The sequence below is a fragment of the Saimiri boliviensis genome, chromosome 1 (assembly GCF_048565385.1).
Source record: "Saimiri boliviensis isolate mSaiBol1 chromosome 1, mSaiBol1.pri, whole genome shotgun sequence".
Taxonomy (NCBI): domain Eukaryota; kingdom Metazoa; phylum Chordata; class Mammalia; order Primates; family Cebidae; genus Saimiri; species Saimiri boliviensis.
This window is the reverse complement of record NC_133449.1, coordinates 153,993,641-154,015,839: the sequence shown is the minus strand read 5'-3', so window position 1 is coordinate 154,015,839 and position 22,199 is coordinate 153,993,641. Positions and strand designations below refer to the sequence as shown.

The following is a 22,199-nucleotide window of genomic DNA, read 5'->3' as shown; positions in this document are numbered from 1 at the left end:
AAAGGGATTTGATCCATTAACATAATGGATCATCTCATGTTGAAGAGATAGTACCTTGTTAAAGACCACTGCCAAAACTACAGGTTTCCACAGGTACTGCCAGATGTGGCCCAGTAAATTCAGGGTCTGCAAATCTTCAAGATTTGCACCCTGTCTGCCAAAGTCCTTATTTAATTCAGAGAAACTTTATTAGAGATTTGTGATGTACCAGGCAGTGAAATGAATGGAAAGATGGTAAGAAAAAACCGAATAGGGATTTCTGTCTGCCGGGGAGCCAGGTAAGAGAGCAATTGTTCACTTGACTGTAGGCCAGTACCAGGAAACAAAATGCCCTGGGACTGCAGCAGGGAAGGTAAAAATAGGAGGAATTGCTACTTCTTAGCATCAGTGGTATAGCAGGCTCTGTGTTATAGAGTGGAGACTGAAAAAAGGACAGAAAAGTGAGAGAATTGAGCATTGGGTAGGTATGTAAGTTATGATGGAAAATTCCCATCTGGAAGTAAACAGGTTGAAGGAACGGCTGGTGAGGAGGGTTGCCAGTGAAGGCTGGAGGTGAAGCTCACCAGAGTTGGATCATTATTCTGCCCACAAGTGGCAACAACCATACATGTCTTAAACACAGAAGAAATATATTGTTAGATCTGTGACATAAAAAGATAGCTCAGAGAAGCATGGAGGATGAGCTGGAGAGGAGAAACTCAAGAGGTAGAAAGTCCAGTTAGAATGGGACTGTTTGCAGAGGTGATAAATAATGAGAGCCAGGCAGTTGTGTTCAAGAGGCAGCAAACATTTGATTCAAGCAACAAGACTTGATAATGGGTTCACAACAGCCACTGAGAAAGGTGGACAGCTGTCTGCCTTTCCCAGCACCAACAGCTTTGTACACCTGTTACCTAAGACAGAAGAGGAGGAAATTAATGAGTTACCCTTTCCTGGGTGAGCAATGCCTGCAGTATCTTTAGTTTCCATCCATACAAGGAGAATAAGGATATCTGCAGTCAGAGTGGTCGTGAGGCTTAAATAAAATAACATGTGAAATCAATGTGAAGCAATGCTCAGGACGTAATGCCTTGCAAGTCAACTGTTGTCTTCTCTTCAACACACACACATACACACACCCATGGAAAACTCTATAACCTATTAAAATCTTTGAAATCCTGTCCTGACATTGAATAGTATTTTAATGCTAGAAACATACTTTGAAAAGTCCAGTAACATTGCTGTTAAAATAGAGAGACAGCCAACATCCAAGTGACTTTGAATAGAATTCTTTCCCAGAATTGTAGAAGAAAGTTAAAGGATGGTGTACTTTTGTAAGGAAATGGTGAAGAACACTGTGTACATTTCTTTTGCCAGCTACTGAGTAGTTTGGCTATCCTCCTGTTTGCTCTAAATGTTTTATTAAGTACTTCACTGAGTACCATATAATGTCAGATTCTGCATCAAGGGAATTAACTGACATAGCTGTGAAATACTTTCTGTGGTCTGTTAGTAGACTGCCATTCAAATTGAAAACAGGGCTGGTCTGGTGTGGGCAAGATTTAGGTGAATAATGGTCTGGGAAAATGTTGGGATCCAGCATTTGTTGTTAGTTGAAATGTTTTTATAATCAGAAAACAAATCTATGGCAAAACTTTGTGTTAAAAAAATGTTGTGTAAAGGGCTTGGGCATCTTTTTCAAAACAAACTGGGTATCCCTTTCACAGAAGTGAGTCTGGGTAGATCTGTAAGAACTTGCAGCTTCAGCAGAGCCTTGTCATTACCTTGTACAAAGGTACCACGTACTTATTTCCCCTTCAGGTATCTGACCAAGGCTACAGTGCCCCAAGCGTATCTTCTGCAGTTTGAAGCATTCTAGAGTAGGCCCTCCCTCCCCGGTAGAATCCCAAGCCTCGTTTGGTAGATGTCTAAGCCAGTTACCACCATTCCAGCATGCCTTTAGTTAGCCAATATTTCCATTAGTAACCTGCTTCTCCAATCAGAAATGTTAATGCCAACCCTCTCTTCCCATGGGGACTCCTCTCTCAGCACCCTGTATTGCCTGGGTAATAATAGTTTCATGGAAATGGAAATTGGAGTGGTATAATAGAAAAAAAATGAAGAATTATAAAACCTGAATTCTAATGAGACTCATTAGCTGCTTGACGTTGGTCAGGGCAAGCCCCTCTAAGTCTCAGTTCTATTACCTTTACAAGGTAGATAATGATGCCCCGCATTGGAGGGTTTTAGAAGATTTAATGAAACAATGTATATAGGAGCTACTAGAACAATGTACAGCACAAAGTCGTTGTTCAACAAGTGAGTCATTAAAATTTAAAAAATTCTTATCTAGAATTTGCATGTTAGAGAATCAAAATGAAAATTCTTTCTGGGCCTTCTACATTGTGAATGTTGGATTTCTCTGGAAAGAAGTCTGAATTTGGAGTTTACAGATCAGTTGAGTTGGAGACTTCTAAATATTCATTTACAGTTGTCCTTTGGTCTACAAGAATTTCAGCTTTGCAAAATACGCTAGTGAGGCAAAATGCCTTATGATGGCAACAAATTCAGTGGTGGAAATACTTCACTGATCTTTGGCAGTTTATCCATCAGTAAATGTTCTTAAAAATAGTGTGCACAACACTTATAGCAATTGCCATTTTTGAGAGCTCTTTGTGCTCCAGGCACTGGGCTAAATTCTTTGTGTACAGCTTCTCACTTTTTCCTCTCTACAACTCTGAGATGGTTGCCTTTACACTAGTTTTACAGAGAAGAGACCTGAGGCTCAGAGAGGCTAAAAAAAAAAAATACGTACTGAACCACCAGCTTGAATACCGAGAGCTGTTACTGATTCAGGCTCAGCCAAGAGGCACTGCTGTTTGCTTGCTGAAATGAAGCTCCATTCAGAGAACATACGGAGAGGTACCTTGAGGACAGGGGTTAGATTGCAGATGCTATCCAGGATCAGGGTAACTTGGTTGAATGCAGCAAGATGCTATAAATGGCTTGTGAATGATAGCTAAATGGAAGAGGGATCTTGATGGTGGTTACTCCCAATGGCTCTCTGGAGGTTGTGAATGGCCCTGTTCAGGTGCACCTGCTTGATGGAGTGAGGGGTGTGGAATCCTCTCTCACTCTGCTCACTAGGCTGGGCACCTACATGGCTGCATCTGCCTTGAGGAAAGGCACTATTTTCTATGAAGGCACCCAGTGGACAAACAGCAACCTGGGAAAAGCTGATTTCACAGTCATGTCACCAGCATTCCATCAGTACAAAGAACATATGATCACGAGGAACAGGTGGGAAGAAGGTGAGGAAACAGACTGATTCCTTAGCAAGCGGAATTCAAATGAAAGCCACCATAAAACAAAATAGGAAAGAAGCATCAAAGGCAATTAGGTGTCTCCAAGGGCCATAATCCAGCAAGAGAATATTGATCTACCATTTGAAAGGTCATGAAAAAACTAGGGAGAAAGTGCCCCTTACAGTAGAAGGATGCTTAGATATCCAGGAAGTCACTATCAGTGTAAGAGAAGCTATAAATATTAATGAAGCTACAAGGCAAGCATTTTAAAAGAAGCTTTTTTTTCCCTCTAAGTATCTTTTGTAGAGGGGAAAAAAATCTTTAAACTTTAAAAGGGTTGTATTTTCTCTACCATATACCAGAGTTTTATAAAGCACTGCCTTCTGCCAGATGCTCTGAAATGGGCTTTATATTATTTTGGAGAGGGGCATTTAAGAATCTATAAAGACAGGTCAGGCCTAAGGTGTTAATGACTTTATAATAGTAGAAGAAAGAAAGAGAGAAAAACTGAGACAATAGAAGAAGATGAGTTAAGACTACCTCATTTTGTGACATGGTGAAATTATTAGAAAAAAACCCAGAAGAGCTATGAGCTGATTGAGCTGTGGTTTGGGGAATCTCAATGAATATAAAGTATGGGCTTGTAAATGAAGACATATTTAAAAGAAAATTGTGAATTTATGTTTGACTTCTAATGCTTGCTAAAAAATAATCTGCATAGGAGTGATTTTCTGCTTTTCGAAATCAGTTCTTAAGAAAACATTGTAGATAATTAGCTAAACAAATTTTTATTTCTAACCAGAATATATGTGCCTGTCTATGCATGCACACCACATATATATGCACTTACACGTATGTATGTGTGCATGTATGTGTATATATGTGTGTGTACATATATGTGTATTTATGTGTATATGAGTGTGGTGCATATACACATGTATGTGTATGTGTGTATGTGTAGATATGTGTGTATGTGTGTGTGTATATATATGTGTATGTGTGCATATGTATATGTGTGTTTGTGTATCTTGACTCTGTGCTAGCTTCTACATTGTGTACTTTAACCATAGGATTGTCCAGAAATTAATTTCCAGTATAAATTTTATTTCCTTATATTTACTGACTAAACATAGTATCTAAATTTTTCAGTAGATTTATCATCTGTTAAATGACAGTAATCACATAATAATAAAAGCCTGGACATATTACATATTCTTCTTGGGATTGTTGTGAGAGCAAATGGCTACATAAACTCATAAAATTTTAGAGCTGAAAGAGACCTTTGGGATTATTCACTCCAAAGTCTGTGTTATAAGCAAGATACAAATGTGAGATACTCTTATCTATCTTTATCCCTATGACATGGCCATGATTTTAATATTGTCAAACCAAAATAGTAAGTGGTAAGGAGTTTTCTGCCATGGGTCACCAAGCTGTGCAGAAATCTGCACTTGATTCTGAGCTCTGCTTTTTGAACATTTCCTGCTAGTGGTTCTTTTGCAAGACTTACCACAGGAAGATGACTGAAAACAAGCAACCCTACTTAGTAGTGTAGGTCCTGGTAAGGGAAATGAACCAAACACTTTCTGCTAAGAATGTTGAATTACTTTTTAAAAATATAATGTTTATTGAGATATAATTCATATACAATACAATTTACTCATTTAAAAAGTATACATGGATGGAATTAGAGGACATTATCTTAAGTCAAACAACTCAAGCAGAAAGTCAAATACCACATTCCCACACTGATAAGTAAAAGCTAAATAATGTGTACATTTGAACATAGAGTGTGCAATAATTATCATTGGTGACTTTGAAGGGCAGGAGAGAGGTAAGAGATGATAAATCACTTAACAGGCACAACATATGCTATTTAAATAGTGGTTACACTAAAAGCCAAGATGTTGCTACTACGCAATATGTTCATGTAACAAAACTTAACTTGTACCTTTTAAATGTATACAGTTACAACTATTTTCATAATAAACATTATACTGTTTAATAGCTTTTCAAATATTGATGTTCATACCATCATCACCACAATTAATTTGAGAACATTTTTATTACCCCTAAAAGAAAAATCATATTAATTGGCAGTCACTCCCCATTTTCTTCCTCCTTTTAGCCCCTGCTAACCACTTCTACTGTATGTCTCTGCAAGTGTGACCCTTGTAAAATTTCATATAAACTGGATAATACTGTCTTTTACCACTGGCTTCTTTCACTTAGCATAATGTTGTCGTGGTTCATATGTTTTAATAGATATCAGTACTTCATTGTTTTTCATGGCTGAATAATATTCCATTATATAAATATACTGCATTGATTTATGCATTCATCAGTTGATTGACATTTGGGTTGTTTTTATTTGGGGCTCTTATGAGTAATGCTGCCATGAATATGTGTATGCAAGTTTTTGTGTGAACATTTATTTTTCCTTGAGTGTCTGTACAGGAGTGGAATTGTTGGATCATATGGTAACCCTATATACAACATTTTAAGGAGCTGTCAAACTATTTGCCAAAGGACCTGCCCCACTTTGCATTCCAACAAGCAGTGTATGAGGGTCTCATTTTCTTTTTCTTACTTTTTTCTTGTCTTTTTTTTTTTTTTTTTGAAATGGAGTCTTGCCCTGTTGTCCAGGCTGGAGCTCAGTGACATGATTTCAGCTCACTACAACCTCCACCTTCCAGGTTCAAGTGATTCTCCTGCCTCAGCCTCCCAAGTAGCTGGAACTACAGGCATGCGTCACCATGCCTGGCTACATTTTGTATTTTTAGTAGAGACGAAGTTTCACCATATTACTCAGGCTGGTCTCGAACTCCTGACCTCAGGTGATCTGCCTGCCTCAACCTCCCAAAGCACTGGGATTATAGGAGTAAGCTACCGTGCCCAGCCAAGGGTCCCGTTTTCTACATCAAAAGAATCTATCTCTGTAGCCATCCTTAGAGGATTTGAGGTTACCACTATCCCACTGTGGTTTTGTTTGCATTTTCCTGGTGGCTAATGTTGAGCATATTTTCATGTAGTTATTAACTAGTAAGTTACTTTTAAACTTTTATGGCTTCATGAAAGAATACCAACATTTCCCAGAAAAGACTTTGAAGTTTAAGACTTGTTGAGAAAAAGGCAAGAAAAGTTCAGAAAGAGAATCAGGGGAGTAAGATTCTACTAGAGACTATTATCAATGCAATAGTAAGGCAAGAAGGTTAGAATGGAGCTATGTTCTCTTTAGAAATATGGGAAGTGTGTGCAAGAATTCATTTTGCTGCAAATAAAAGAAAACCTGACAAACTGATATAAGCAGTTTAGCTTTATTTTTCTCATGTTAGAAATATCATCTGGTGGTAAGCAGTGTCTGGCATTGATTTGCTTGTTAGGGCCAGTGACTCTTCAAGTTTTAAAAAGTTATTCTCTGAATAAAACTTTCTAAAAATGTTTTTAAACTTTTATCTGAGAGTGCTTGGCTGCTATACTCCCAGATATCATGTTTAATTTCAAAATGAAAGAAAGGGGCAGAGTGAAGGGCTCTTCTAGTATGATACATTTCATTTTTATTGGGAAAGCAAACATTACATTAGCCATAACTGTTTCACATGGTTGCATGGATACTATAGAAAAGAAAGACTATGTGTGAGTTTAATGTTTACACTAGGTACTAAGATATGAATTTGAAATATTAGCCATTTGAGATTTTTTTAGGATAATAGTTGTTTTAAAGGTTTTAATGAGGCATAATTGACATACAGTAAAATGTACATAAAGTGTATAATTTTATGTGTATGTGTGGGTGTATATATATGGTACATAATTTTATGTGTGTATGGGTATGTATATGTACACACCCATATATACAAAATACATAATTCTATGTGTACACACACACACACACACACACACACACACACACATACACACACACATTCATGAAGCAATCACCACAGTCAAGATAAACATATCCATCATTTCCAAAAGTTTCTCATGCCAGTTTATAATTTCCTTATGCTTTTTACCCCCGTCCCACCCCAGTATTGCGATAACCACTTATTAGTTCTTGTAGATGCCATAGAATTTTCTGGACAGGTGATTATGTCATCTGCATATGAAAATGGTGGTGTTTCTTCTTTTCCTTAGTGTGCATGCTTTTGATTATTACTATTATTATTGATGGCTTTTTGGACTTGCTAGAAGCTTAATGACAATCTTGACTAGAAGTCATAAGAATGAACATGTTTACTTTGTTTTGATATTTGAGACATAACATTCAGTTTTGTTTGTTTGTTTGTTTGTTTGTTCTTACCGGTAGGCATAATTCTATCCATGTTCTTTGCACATACCTTTTATATATTTGAAAAGTTTCCTTCTATTTTTAGTTAGCTAGAGTATTTTTAGAAATGAAACATCAATGTAGGGCTGTAGGGCCTCACAGGGTCGTGGGGTGTCCCTTATGCTGTTCTGAGGTACAGGATCCGAGAAGTAAAGAGACAGGACACTGAAGAGCTGGTGAAGAGCATCTGGACTCGGCAGAGGGCACACCACCTGTGAGCGGAGATCAGCAGGGGCCCCAAATGCCCAGAAGCATCTGTATTTATTAGGTACAAGCAGGGAGCAGAGTTGTGAGTGAGGTCATTATCTATAGGCTTAGTAATAGGGCATACATAATCACGCGAGTCACAAGTGAGGGGGCCACCCCATTATGTCATTTGGGCAGAGAGGTGGGCCGTGTGCAGTAGAGAGCCATGTCTTGCACAGTAGTAGAGGGTCATGTACAGAAAAGGGGTCCATGCCCATTAGGTCACCGAGGCAAGGAGGTGGGCTGTGTGCAACAGGTGTCGTGTGCAATACTTCTTATCTAGGGGCTGGAGACTTCAAACAATTTCTAATAGAAGGATACTGTAAGCCAATGCAGTGGGAGCTGACAGACTTGTGCTCTTCTCTTAAGATATTTATGGGAGGATGATTTGAGCTAGCACAGAAGCGAGAAAAGACTGACAGGGTGTACAGCCACCATGACTGGTCACACCAGATGGGTTCTTCTCCCTCGGTTATTTGCGGGATCTCAGGCCTGAGGCCTGCTTTCCACAGGAGCTGGATGCAAGGTACTACAACTCCTTTATCAGGAGGAGAGGCTCTTGCTCCAGGCCGGCCACACAGCATATGCCCTTTCAGGCAGGGACGCCACCGCCTGGGTCTTTGGTTCTCGTCCTGGTCTGGCTGTTTTCCCATGTACTGCTTCTGTTCTGTGACTGCTCTAGGCATTCCTCCTACTACAAACTACTATATGTTTATACAGAAGGATTCTATAAATTAGCACTAAATGTGACAGTATGGCTCCAACTACAATACCTATATGATAATATAGAAAGATTATATAGAACTAAGTATGCTAGATGTAAGTATTAAGTATGATTATATAAGCTAGATATATGTAAGCAGTAAGTTATACTTCAGGCACTAATTCTATAAACTAATATATGATTATATGTAAAGGATTATATAAAGGAAATAGCTGAGTAATAACACTATAAACTAAGATATTCTTCAGGCACTATTTGTGCCTGGGGTCTGGACAATTTTCCTTCTTTGGTGCCCATGGGGGGTGTTACCCACACATCAAGCTCTATTTTTCCACATCTGTTGACATGATCATACATTTAAAAACAAATTAGTTAATAACAAATTTGTTAATTATATCAATTGATTTTTAAATATTAAACCAAACCTGTGTTCCTTGAATGAGTAACATTTGATTTTGATGTTCTATTCAAATATATATGTTTAAGTAGTTAGGTCTGTAGTTTTATTTTCTTGTAATATTGTTACCAGATTCTGTTATTGGAGTAATGCTGGCTTTATACAATGAGTTGGAAATTATTGATTGACTCCTCTTCAATTTTCTGGAAGCATTTATAAGACTTGGCATTTTGTGTCTTCCTTAAATTTTTGGTAGAATTCAGCAATGCAAACATCTTAGCCTGGAGTTTTCTTTGTGGGAAGGTTTTTAACCACAAATTGAATTTCTTTGATAGATATTTAGCTATTTATTTTATTTTATTTTTTTTTTGTGGTTTGTGGTGATAGTTTATTCAAGAATATCTGTAATAGGCATCCCTGCTCAATAGATAGTTACTAGGTAAGATCTGTATTAACAAATTAGTTTTCTCTACCAAATAGACATTTAAATAAGTTCAAAATAAAACATCTTACTGTAAAACAAAGGAACACAATTTTGTAAAAATTTAATGTGTAAACAAATACAGAAAAATAAGCATTATAGCAACCAAACAGTTTTGCTCTTGATCGCAATTTTAAAGACACTTCAACAACTACTTTTATCTAAGAGGCTATTTCTGCAAAATAAAATTCACTTTCCTATGGAATAATTTCACAGTCTCAGATTTTAAGCCAGGAAAATGAGATTCATGCTGGTAAAGCAACCTGCAAAATTCTGCTTGTTCTCACAATTAACTTTAACATTGTAAAAAGAATGCTCTTAAAGGGGATGGCTGGTGACCCAAGGGGCTATCTGCAAGACTAAAATTGTCATGACAAATTCAAAGCTAAAAAAAGAAATGACCTTCAGTGTATTTGCCTGGTTCAAGTGGTTATCTGCAGATTTATAGTAAGTAGGTAAACAGAACAATATTGATAAGATTTCTGAGAACTAAATGGTATTTAGTTCTGGTACTAAGGTGGTGAGAGAATAAAACACCTATGTTAATTATCAACCCCAAATGACAACTTTTATGTGTGGTTTCTATTCTAAGGCTTATTTTATTCATGTATTCCATTTAGAATCTTAAATTTGTTTTACAATTTCCTTTAAACAAGAAATAATTCACAAATGGTTAATACAGCACTAAACTAATAAGACAGGTACTCACACCCATCTTGAATTATTTAAGAAAGTATTGCCATTGAAAGTGATCTTTTTCCTGAGAAACTCATGTTGCAAAATAGCACAAGACAATACACATTTTCTCGAATTTTCTGCATGAATACAAGATAGGAAAATCAGATTATATTTTGTGAGGAAAACATGTTTCTCAAAATTGTTTTCAGTTACTTCCCAAACTATAAATTTTTAGAGGGTGAGAACCAAATGTAAATTAAGAAGTCATCTTTAAAGAGAATAAATACATATAGTAAATTTTGGTTGGTGTTTAAACAACTTTTATAGGAAATTGTGTACGCGTGGAGAAACTAAGGCACATAAACAACCACACTCAGTTTCAAGGTTGAGTTTAATCGTACAGGTAGAAATAGAATCTATGGATCAGATTCTCACATTTCAGGTTAATGATATCTTCCCAAAGGGGAAAAATAATTTCTTTTGGTAGATAACATTGATAAATCATTTTTCAAATATATAATATGAATTTCCTTGAAAATCTTTGGCATTTGTGAGAGTCTTTGTAGGCTAAGGTTTTTAGGCATTTTCCCCCCAAAATATATAAAGTTGGGGGAGCTAGCTTTAAAGTTAAACAAAAAAATTAATCTTAATTTCAAAATGACCTGAGTTCATTTTGCATTCATATAAATCAAATGTACAACTTGAGTATTCTGAAACATAAAAGGTCACCATACTTCATAGAGTTCACACACATGCATTCTACAGTGATACTTATATTACCAGAACTTATTTCACACTTACATAAAGGATAAAATAAAATGTCTTAGTCAAGTTTTTCCATAAGCCTAACTATTTGAAGATGTCCAAGTTATTACAGTGGGATGAATAATTTATATATCATACAGTATCAAGTGAGTCCCATATTCAAGTATTTATAATATTCACCCCATGTGAAAGTTTCTTTGCACTGGGTAAGATGTGAGCTGTGAACTTGATATTGCTCAGTTTGGTATTTTTCCCTGTGTGTATGTTTTCCATCACAAAACCTCTATCTCACAATTCTGCACTTGTAAGAGCTCAGGTAGGTTTATGTAGTCAGAATGCAGTAGTCTAGAACATACTATGTAAAAGTAAAAACTAAAATTATTTTCAAGTTTCTTTGTTTTTTAAGTGCTCTTTATGTGCTGTTATCTCAATTTTCAGGTTATAGAAATTCATTATGACTAGCAATAGTTTTATAAAAGATCAGCAGTTAAGCAAGAATGATTTCAAGTACCTATACACAGATTAAGAGAGCATAAATTCTTTAGGCACATTCATATTCAAATATGAAAAAAATCCACCAGAATACATAAGAGAGATGGCAGAGGTGTTTAGAAGGAATGTCAGAGTGTCAGGGACTAATTGGTAAGGTAACTAGTATGTAAACTCAAAGTGGTTTTGAATATTTTCGTAACAAATATTTGTCCAAAAAAACCAAAAACATAAATACTTATAGCTTATCAGAAATAAAATACAAAACAAGTCTGTCCAAATGTTCAGAAGCTGCATAAAAATATTTTTTGAAAAATTTCATGCCTAATAGGTTGCTTCATCCATTTGGAGCAGCATCACTGTCTGCTCCAAAGTCATCTCCATCTTCAAAGTATGAATTAATGTAGTCATTTTCCTCTTCTTGGTCTTCTTCATCATATTCCTCCTGTTCTGCAGCATCATCATCATCATCATCCTCACCTTCTTTACTTTTCTCTTTGCTTCCTTCTTTCTCTTCATTTCCCTCATCTGATTTTTCACCATCACCTCTCTTTTCCAATTCCTCAATTTTTTTCAAAACATCTGCAGTATTAGTGAGTGAAGTGCCTTTGCCTGCGTCTTTTGCCTTTTGGGGTTTGGGGCCTTTTTTACATTTATTTCTTGGCATCATCTCTCTTGGAAGTCTTCTCCAATCTGATATCCATTCTTCCTTGTACACTTTCATATATCTTTTACTATACCTTTCATTATCTTGTCTTTCTTCAGGTGTTTAAATAAAATAAGGCATTCTTTTCATTGTTTCTCTCAACTCCTGTTTCAAAGCCAGCATATATTCTTCACCTTCTCCCGTTTTCAGTGGCACTGGTTTATAATCTGTATCAGGAAATAATGGGGGTGGTTTCAACACTACATTAGGTAACTTTTCACCTTTGCTAAATCCAACAGCTTCAATATTAAAGGTATAAGCAGCACGTCCTCTTCCTTTATTCCCAGCCATCAGAACTAGTTATACCAGACGAGTGGGCAAATTCTGAAAGGCACTGCTCCCGAAGTCTCGAAGCATGGGCAAAACTCTGCAGTGGAAATGCCGGCCGGCAAGGAAGGCGTGCTGGCAGAGGACGCCGGCGCTCCAGAGCTGCGGGTTCCACCGCGGCGGAAGCGCGCACCGCCCTCCATGTGGTCCCAGAACTGCAGCCTGATATTTAGCTATTTATATTAGCTATTTCTTTTTAAATGAGCCTTGGTAATTTGTAGCTTTCAGGTTAATTGTCTATTTTCTCTATGTTGCCAATTTTATTGACATAAAGTTGTTTATAACATTACCTTATTATTATTTTAGTATGTGTAGAATCTGTTGTGATGTCACTTCTTCCACTCATGGTATTGGTAACTTCTCTTTTCCCTGATCAATCTTGGTGGAGATTTTTAAAATTTTATTTATTTTCTTAACAAACTGGGTTTTGGTTTTATCATTTTTCTCTAGGTTTTTGTTGGCTTTACTGCTTTGCTACCTTAGAAAAATTATTTTCTTATTATTTCCTTTCTTTGGCTTACTCTGAGTTTTACTTGTTCCTTTTCTATCTTATATTCAAGTTTCTGCCAATATCTTTGTTTTATTCCTTTTCCTGAGCACTTCTTCTACTACTGTTTGGATAATCAAATGAAAATTATGACTGTATTTCTCCATTCTTACTGACCCAGGTTCTAGCTCAGTGGCTCATGGATGGAATATGCCATGCTTGTTTGTGACTGATATCTTGCATCTGTTCAAGAATTCTTTATTTGATCTCTTTGTCTTTCCATAACACTTCATGTCCAAGATCTTCTTGGCTGCTTTTGAGATCATCTCTACACTAGCCATACTCTATTGATCCTAACTTTAGACTGCTTCTTGATAGAAAGGCTTTATTTTGTTTCCCTCAAGTGCAAATCATCTCTTTATTTCCTAATCTCTACCTTAGATATAGTTTGCATGTTATTAAACATCTTTTCAACTGCTAGAACACCTGTAAGAAGTTAACATTGAAGGGCAGAACTCATTTGTTACTCCGTTTTCTATCTCCCCATAGCCACCCTTGGTACTTTGTGTATTATTTCTTTCTGTACATAATAGTAAACCAATAACATTTTTTCTGAATTTGGCTGAAATTCATCTCCAATATTTAGATCATCTACCACATTTGTCTTTGAGAAGTCATTACCAAAGAACACACACATACGTTTTGTATTTCAGTAACAGTATCTTTCTTTTAAAGTGCACCTTTTTTAAAAGTTAAAGTAACATGCAGCAATTCGAATGGAACTATCTTAAGTGGAATAACTCAGAAACAGAATGTCTAAATACCACATTGTCTTAAATGAAATAACTCATTATCATAAGTAAAATAACTTAGAAGCAGAAGGTCCAAATACTGCATACTCTCACTTATAAATGGGCAATAAATAATGTGTACACATGGACACAGATACATAGATGTGGGAGGGTGGCAGGGTGGTGTGGGAGGGGTGAGAAATTATAATACTTAATGGATACAGTGCACACTGTTCAGGTGATAGTTATACTCAAAGCCTGTACTTCCCAACTTCACAGCATATCCATATAACCAAACTGCCCTTGTGCTTCCTAAATCTATTATACTTTTTAATAAAGAAAAGTCATTACCAAAAGAACACATATATAAATTTTATATTTCAGTAAGAGGATATCTCTTAAAAAGTTAAAAAAGCACACCACTTTGCAGTTATAATTTTATGACTCACTGGGGGGAAAGTACTTCTAAAACAAAGGCAGGAAACAACTTATCCAAAGTTTTAAATTATTTACTATTCAGTTTTAAATACCATCTCAGAAGATTTAATATGACATCTATTTTTAATCTTTAAAATCTTCCTTCTTTTCAGCCTGGATCAGTTTTGATGTAGTCCTGACACACTACAGGGAAACAGTTCACTATCCCATAAACTTTGAAAATTTATACCATTGTTCGTATCAACAGGGGGCTTCTTGGCATTCAGCAGCAATTTTTATGACCATATATGTTTTATACAATGTTGTACTTTTCCCCCTTTTTTCTGTGTAAGTTTTTCAAAAGAAAGGGATAAGAAATTTTCTCATCTTATTAAAAAGAAAAAAGAACATCACCTTCTGGCCTAACTCTATTACAGAGAACAAGTTGTCAGGTGATGTGAAAGAAAAGGAAGAGCATTTCTTACAACTTACGATGGTATGAGTACAGACATATATTAAAAATAACAGCAGCAACAACAGAAACATGGATTTCTTGAGACTTTTCAAAGAAAAAAATAGGAGAATATTTTAGCAATGTTGACTTTGTCAAAGACTTTAAAATATGGAAAACAGAACACAAAAGTATAAAAGAAAAAGTCATTTTTGCTCTTCTAAAAGCCATGGTAAAAAAGCGAAGTCAGTGCACAGAAGAGGAGAAAACATTTGCGATGCATATATGAACAAATAACTTGTATCCAGACTATATTTAAAAAGAAAACAACTTTTGTAATTCAAAAGGAGAAGCAACCCAATGAAAATGGGGCAAAGATTTTCACAGACATTTCACCAAGGGACATGCACGTAAATGGAAAATGAGAAAAGATGCTCAACTTCATTAGTCACTGGGGGAGGTGCACATTCAAACCGCAAGGAGATACCAGCACATCCCCTAGAAAGGCCAAAGTTAAAGAAAGAAACTAAAAATAACAGATATTGGTAAGTACGGGGAGCAAATGGAAGTCTCACCCCTGCTAGTGGCATACAAAATGCTACCGCTGCTTTGGAGAACAGTTTAACAATTTTTGAAGAAGTTAAACTTAACATGACTTAATGTATTATCCAACCGTTGTCCTCCTAGGTATTTAGCCAAGAGTAAAGAAAGCATATGTCCACAAAAAAGAACTATAGATGAATATTTGCTGCTGCTTTATTTGTAATAGCCAAAAACTGGAAACAACAAAAATGGCCAGCAACAGATGAATGGATAAACAGATTGTGATATATTCACACAGTGGAAAACTGTGTGGCACTAAAGAAAACTGTTGATGCAGGCGATAGTATGGAGGAATCTCAAAATGACGCAGAGTGAAAGATACCAGACAAAAAATAAATACATATTGTGCAATTCCATTTATATGAAATCTCAGAAAATGCAAGCTAACCCATAGTAACATATGTCAATAGTTGCCTAGGTTGGAAGGAAGTGATTAGAGAGGGATAGGAAAGAGAGATTACAGAGAAATACAAGGAAACTCTTGGGTCTGATGGATATGCTCATCATCCTCCTTGTAGAATTAATTAATTCTATAGGTATGAGGTTCCTCCCTGTAGAATTAATTCCATAGGTCAAAAATCATAAAACTATACCTGTTAAATATATGCGATTCCACATATGTCAGTTTTATCTCAACAAATACTTTAAAGCTGTGATAAAGGAATTTCAATTTATTATTTTTATATAGAATTTACATTTTCAAGATGGCTCCTCTTGTTTGTTTGTTTTTTTGAGTTGTTATGTCATTTTATGAAGACCCCCTCTTCATAGACTTAATAGTAACTGCCTGGGTCAGAGGCAAAGGCATCTGACATTGCTGTGACAGTTTTGCCATAGTCTTTTGAGGAGTGAGTGAAATCTCTTTATACCCACTGCTGTGAGCAATACTTCTGTTGTACAGGTACATTGATGACACTTTTTGGAGGACCTGCTAGAGCTGTAGAATTGTAGCTTTGTAACAGTGCATATCATTGCCATATTTTGAGGATTGATGAGCAAATAAAAATTGGAGACATACATAACATACTATATAAATTGGGTCTGATCATCTCTACTGCATCCTTAGCCTTCAGCTTAATTTTCAAAGTTGTTTTGAGACTTATATTGTTAAGAACCTTCTTTATCACCACCTGTATTTGGGATAACATCAGTGTAAGAACATCTGTGTATCGTTCCATTTTGGAACACTAAGATACTTTTAAAAAAATAAAAAGCAAAACACTTTGCAAAGTACCACAAGAATGGAAGTGGTTGTGTTATATTTATAAGCAATTTACCTTTCTTCTAAAGTTCCTCAAATCAATATGTGGTGGGAAAGAGAATGTTGGAATTAAATTTGAAAAGTAATGTACTTTTTAGGCCAAACCTTTTGACCTTAGAAGCAAATATCTGTATTTCTAAGAGTTATACTGTCTTCCTCTAAAAGCTTAGCTGCCTTTCTTCCTTAACGTTCTCTATTTGTGATCATCTAAGTCCATGCACAAGTACCCCTCTCCATCATAGTGTTTGTCTATGTAGGGTTACTTAGGGCATTAAAATGGCATTTTATCACTTGACTGCTAGCCACATGACAAATAAGAAACTATGAAAAATATGTTAAAGCATTCTAGGTACAAGGATATTCTGCCTTTATTTGATGACCTTCACTGTGCTGCAATGAAAGATGTATTTCTACATTACAATGATGTGAAAATATTAGTTTAAATATACTAACTAGAAAGACTGATAAGAACATGACACACTAGAAACGAACTGAAAAATACTCATTTTTATGCCCATATATACTCAGCATTTTGGAATACATTCCCTATCTTCAAGCAACTTACGGTTGTATTGAAATGCCAAGAAACCTTTTAAATATCAGCTATCTTTTAGATGTGAAAGATCTACTGAGGTCTTATGGGCCTTAAAAAAATTAAAGCCCATAGGATTTTCTAAAATGCAAATGCTATAAGAGGAGGGTGGTAGCTGTTTGTGCTAGGATTAAATTCAGTCCAACTGTGTCTTTAATTAGAACTGTCTCCAAATCATGCCAAAACGGCCACATCCTGAAGCTCAGGTTTTAAGATGACAGTTGAGACTGAATTCCCATGCATAGTCCTCTGAAAGGGTTTGCCAAGTTACTCATGACCAACTTAAATCAGTGTGAAGAATACATGTCTAGCAATAGGATTTGCATGTTAGCTTGAAGGTTAAGATAAAGTTCTTCCTTCCTGCAAATATGGACAATATGAGCAGTTTACATCTGGAGTAATAGGGCCCTTCTCCCTGTGCCTCACTTTCCTCACACATTGAATCAGGTTCCTAACAGTATCTGCACTCGAAGAACTGAAGAGGTTATGACAGTGCCCAGTTCAGAGTAAGCATTCAACAATAGCTGTTCTCATTTTAAAACCTTTTTCTACAAATTGTCAAGCTTCAATGGCGAAGTTTCTTCACTGCATTTTGTTGCAATGTACTTAAGTAAAAATTCATATTGTGAATTAATGCTTCTCAAAATGTGTTTTGAGGAGGATTTGTTCTGCTGGATCAAAGTTTTATGTGATAAGAGAGTTCTTTGTCTAAATATGTTTAGGAAACAGACCCTGATAAGTACAATAAAGTTAAATCTTACTGCTCCAAGACTTTTCAGAGGCTTGAATGTGCATTTATGACTATAGGGAAGGATAAGTATGCAGAACTTACATGTTAAGGACAAACTCTGTCTAATACCATTTGTCTTTCCTGAAATCTTAATAAAGTCAGTACTACTTTTTGTTTAGCAGGTAAGGTAAAGTTGCTGAAATCACTATGTCTCCTATGACCCAGTTTCCCCCCAGTCATATAACACAGAGGAAGGAAGCCATTCGTGTGGATGACTGCATTATTTTTCAGTAATAGGCTTATGGCAGAACTGGAATTTTAAATTTGAGGGTGGAAATATATAATAGAACACTTTTGACTGCAAATAACAGAAAAATAACAACCAAAAAATAATAATATAAACTGCAAGAACATTTATTATGTCATCCTATAGTAAGTTTAGAGATGGGTTCCAAAGTTAGTTAATGCAGCAGTTCAGTGACTTGAAACATAGACTTAGCTCTTAGGCTTAGCTCCCTTTCCATTTTTCCTCTCTACCCTTCTTAGCATGTTGGCTTGTCTTCTTACATGAACTACCAAAGTTACAAACAGTTCAGACCAGCAGCCCAGACAATGGCAACCAATTAGAAAATGGGGGCATCCATTTTTTTTCCCTTCATTTAGAACAGGAAAGCATTCTAGAAGTCCCCGAACAGACTGTACTTTATATCTTATGGGCAAAAATTGGGTTGCGAGTCTAAGCCTAGATCAATCACTTTGCCAAGGAGAATAAACCACCTTGATAAGAATACTCAAGATTTTTGGAATAACCCAGCCTCCTTGAAGGATGTGATCACCCAAAGAAGGTTGGATAAACTAGGATGATCTTAGCAAGGAGAAATGACTGTTAGATTGCCAACCAGTGATGTCTGTCACACATGGTTGCCTATAACTCAGATTGTTAAGCCATATATCACATTGTTGGTGCTACTTTCATATCTAATAGAATAAACTCCTGTGATTATATATAAAATTGGACTGTCACATTTGAGGAGGCAAGAAGCAAATTCAGTGTTGAGCTTTATTTCCTTATTTAAACCAAACTTGTTAATCTTTGCTACTTCTACCTAGTTTCACTTGGCTTTGTTTGTGTCCACTCACAAATAAAACTGAGTCTGAATTTTTATAAGTAAGGTTAACATTTACATTTCATACCACAGAGGGAAATTCAGTCACTACTCAAGAGGAAATAGCTGTGATCAGGCATCACATCTGCACACTTAAAAAAAAAAAAAGTATTTGGACTACAGGCTGGACAGACTGAATTTAGTAATTGCTCCCTTACCATGCCATAGAAATTACCTAGCTTTTAGCCAAAACCTATGAACTTTTAATTCTAAGCATCAAATGTGCTATTCTTTGTACATTTCAAAGTTAAAACTCATGAATGTGGCCTGTGTTTAATTGCATATATACAACAGCAAAATATATTTATAAAACTGCAACTCATTTTGTACACTAGAGTGATTTCACTTTTGGTGCAGCCAGATCTTCATGCTTCCCATCTGTGTTACTGCTTCGTGAGTGAGACATTGCTGGTCCTATCACCCTCAGAGCCAAATGATGCTGACTGAAAACGTTCTTGACAACTTCCCTGGATAGTGTTGTCTCCTCCAAATTTACCCCTCAAAGACAGGTGGTTGAAATGATTGAGTAATCACAGAATTTCTTTTGGATGCAAGTATTCTTCCTCGTAACAAGTAATTTTTCAGGCTTCTAAAGCCTGTAGTTTGAAGGAAGATAATTTAAAAATAAAATATACAGAGAAAAGACCCCAGTGTGTGATGCTCCTTCCCTGTGTCCATGTGTTCTCATTGTTCAACACCTGCCTATGAGTGAGAACATGCGGTGTTTGATTTTCTGTTCTTGTGTCAGTTTGCTGAGAATGATGGTTTCCAGATTCATCCATGTCCCTACAAAGGACACAAACTCATTGTTTTTTATGGCTGTATAGTATTCCATGGTGTATATGTGCCACATTTTCCTTGTCCAGTCTATCATCAATGGGCATTTGGGTTGGTTCCAGGTCTTTGCTATTGTAAACAGTGCCTCAATGAACATCCATGTGCATGTGTCCTTATAATAGAACAATTTATGATCCTTTGGATATATACCCAGTAATGGGATTGCTGGGTCAGATCAAATTTCTATTTCTAGGTCCCTGAGGAATCACCACACTGTCTTCCACAATGATTAAACTAATTTACACTACCACCAACAGTGTAAAAACGTTCCTATTTCTCCACATCCTCTCCAGCATCTATTGTCTCCAGATTTTTTAATGATCACCATTGTAACTGGTGTGAGATGATATCTCAATGTGGTTTTGATTTGCATTTCCAGTAAAATGCTCAGTGATGAGCATTTTTTCATAAGTTTGTTGGCATCATATATGACTTCTTTTGAAAAATGTCTGCTCACATCCTTTGCCCACATTTGAATGAGTTTCTTTGTTTCTTCTTGTAAATCTGTTTTAGTTCTTTGTAAATTCTGGACATTAGCCCTTTGTCAGTTGGGTTGATTGTAAACTTTTTCTCATTCTGTTGGCTGCCAGTTCACTCTAATGATCATTTCTTTTGCTGTGCAGAAGATCTAGGGTTGAATCAAATACCATTTGTCTATTTTGGCTTTTGTTGCCAATGCTTTTGTTGTTTTAGTCATAAAATTCTTGCCTGTGCCTATGTCCTGAATGGTTGTGCCTAGGTTTTCTTCTAGGGTTTTTATGGTGTTCGGTCTTATGTTTAAGTCTTCAATCCTTCTGGAGTTAATTTTAGTGTAAGGTGTCAGGAAGGGGTTCAGTTTCTGCTTTCTGCACATGGCTAGCCAGTTTTCCCAATACCATTTATTAAATAGGGAATCATTTCCCCATTGCTTGTTTTTGTTAGGTTTGTCAAAGACCAGATGGTTGTAGATGTGTGGCATTGCCTCCGAGGCCTCTGTTCTGTTCCATTGGTCTATATCTCTGTTGGTACCAGTACCATGCTGTTTTGATTACTGTAGCCTTGTAGTATAGGTTGAAGTCTGGTAGCATGATGCCTCCACATTTGTTCTTTTTGCTTAGAATTGTCTTTGCTATGTAGGCTCTCTTTTGGTTCCATATGAAGTTTGAGGTGGTTTTTTCCAGTTCTGTGAAGAAAGTCATTGGTAGCTTGATGGGGATAGCATTGAATCTATAAATTACTTTGGGCAGTATGGCCATTTTCATGATATTGATTCTTCCTAACCATGAGCATGGAATGTTTTTCCATCTATATCTTATTATGTTTAAATTATAATGAAAATAATTAACATAATTATAACATCATAACGGTTTTCATAATTTTCCAAATAATTTCATATTAAAAAGGTTATTCTCACCACACCACTCTAAAGTAAGACAGTTTTAACCACTTGATAGATTAGAAAATCTAGGCATGAAATTTGAAATTGGCTTGCCTCATTTTCGTAGGCATTGTGTAGTTTGATTTAATTTAGATCTTAATACCTTATGTTGCCCTTTATAGTAAGAAAGACTAAAATATTTTATTGTCATTTTTTGTTTCTGTGTTCCAGCTGAAAAAGCTGGATTGGGAGCGTTTTGCAGCAAATCATCCATATTTGTCTAGTGACTAAATAGTGAAACAGCAGGAACTTCAAGAGCACAATAGCTATACAGAATTTAAGAGTTCTGAAGGTAGCCACACCTTGCTTGGCTCCAAGCCAGTCCTGAAGCTGAATATATGTGTGACTTGGGGAAAATCACCTCCTAAGTTCTGTTTTGTACCTTTAAAATGGGAATAAGTTCACATCAAAGTCTAAATGGATGATGGTTCTGCATGTTTGCCTAGATAGTGCTTGGCACACTGCATAGCCTGAGGGAATCTCCAAAATGCTAGGTAACTCTTAAGTTTCTGATGATACCACTCCTTTAAAAAATGTTTAAAAAGATTATACTCAAAATCAGAATTGTTTTAGTAGTAGTTGGTATCCTGACTTAACTATTGAATAAATGTTGTTTTCCACAGATGTTGAGATAGTGCATAAATCTTGAATTTACCTACCTAATAGTCTGTTTGAAAATTCACTTTGATACTTTAACATACATCTATCTTCCTTGGTGTCTGTCAGAGAGCACTGCCAAAACCTGTCAGTCAGAGATATTGAGGTGTGCTTTAAATACACATATGCGCAAACACACATAATTTCAAGGGACCACGTTATGGGAAAGGAGATGGTGGGATAAAGAAATGTTATTATTCATTGTCATTATGCTTGAGTTAGCACCCAGGAAGTTTTCAGTAGCTCTGACCTTGTTGACTCTGTGCAGCTGAACTTGAGCCAGAAGAACTGCATTTGCATTTGTACTCTCAACAGAAAGTTTTAGATGTGTTATTTCTGTTTCTATCTGTAAAAATCCAGCTC

At 36.2% G+C, this 22,199-nt stretch overlaps 1 protein-coding gene and 1 pseudogene across 1 annotated transcript in view; one reads left to right on the top strand and one right to left on the bottom strand.

Annotated features, from left to right (window-relative positions):
• The window catches only part of SGCD (sarcoglycan delta), a 1,061,368-nt gene that overhangs the window by 162,987 nt on the left and 876,182 nt on the right, over positions 1 to 22,199 (top strand). The gene's annotated exons all lie outside the window — the stretch shown is intronic.
• Positions 11,623 to 12,429, bottom strand: LOC101049577 (DNA-directed RNA polymerase III subunit RPC7 pseudogene; annotated as a pseudogene).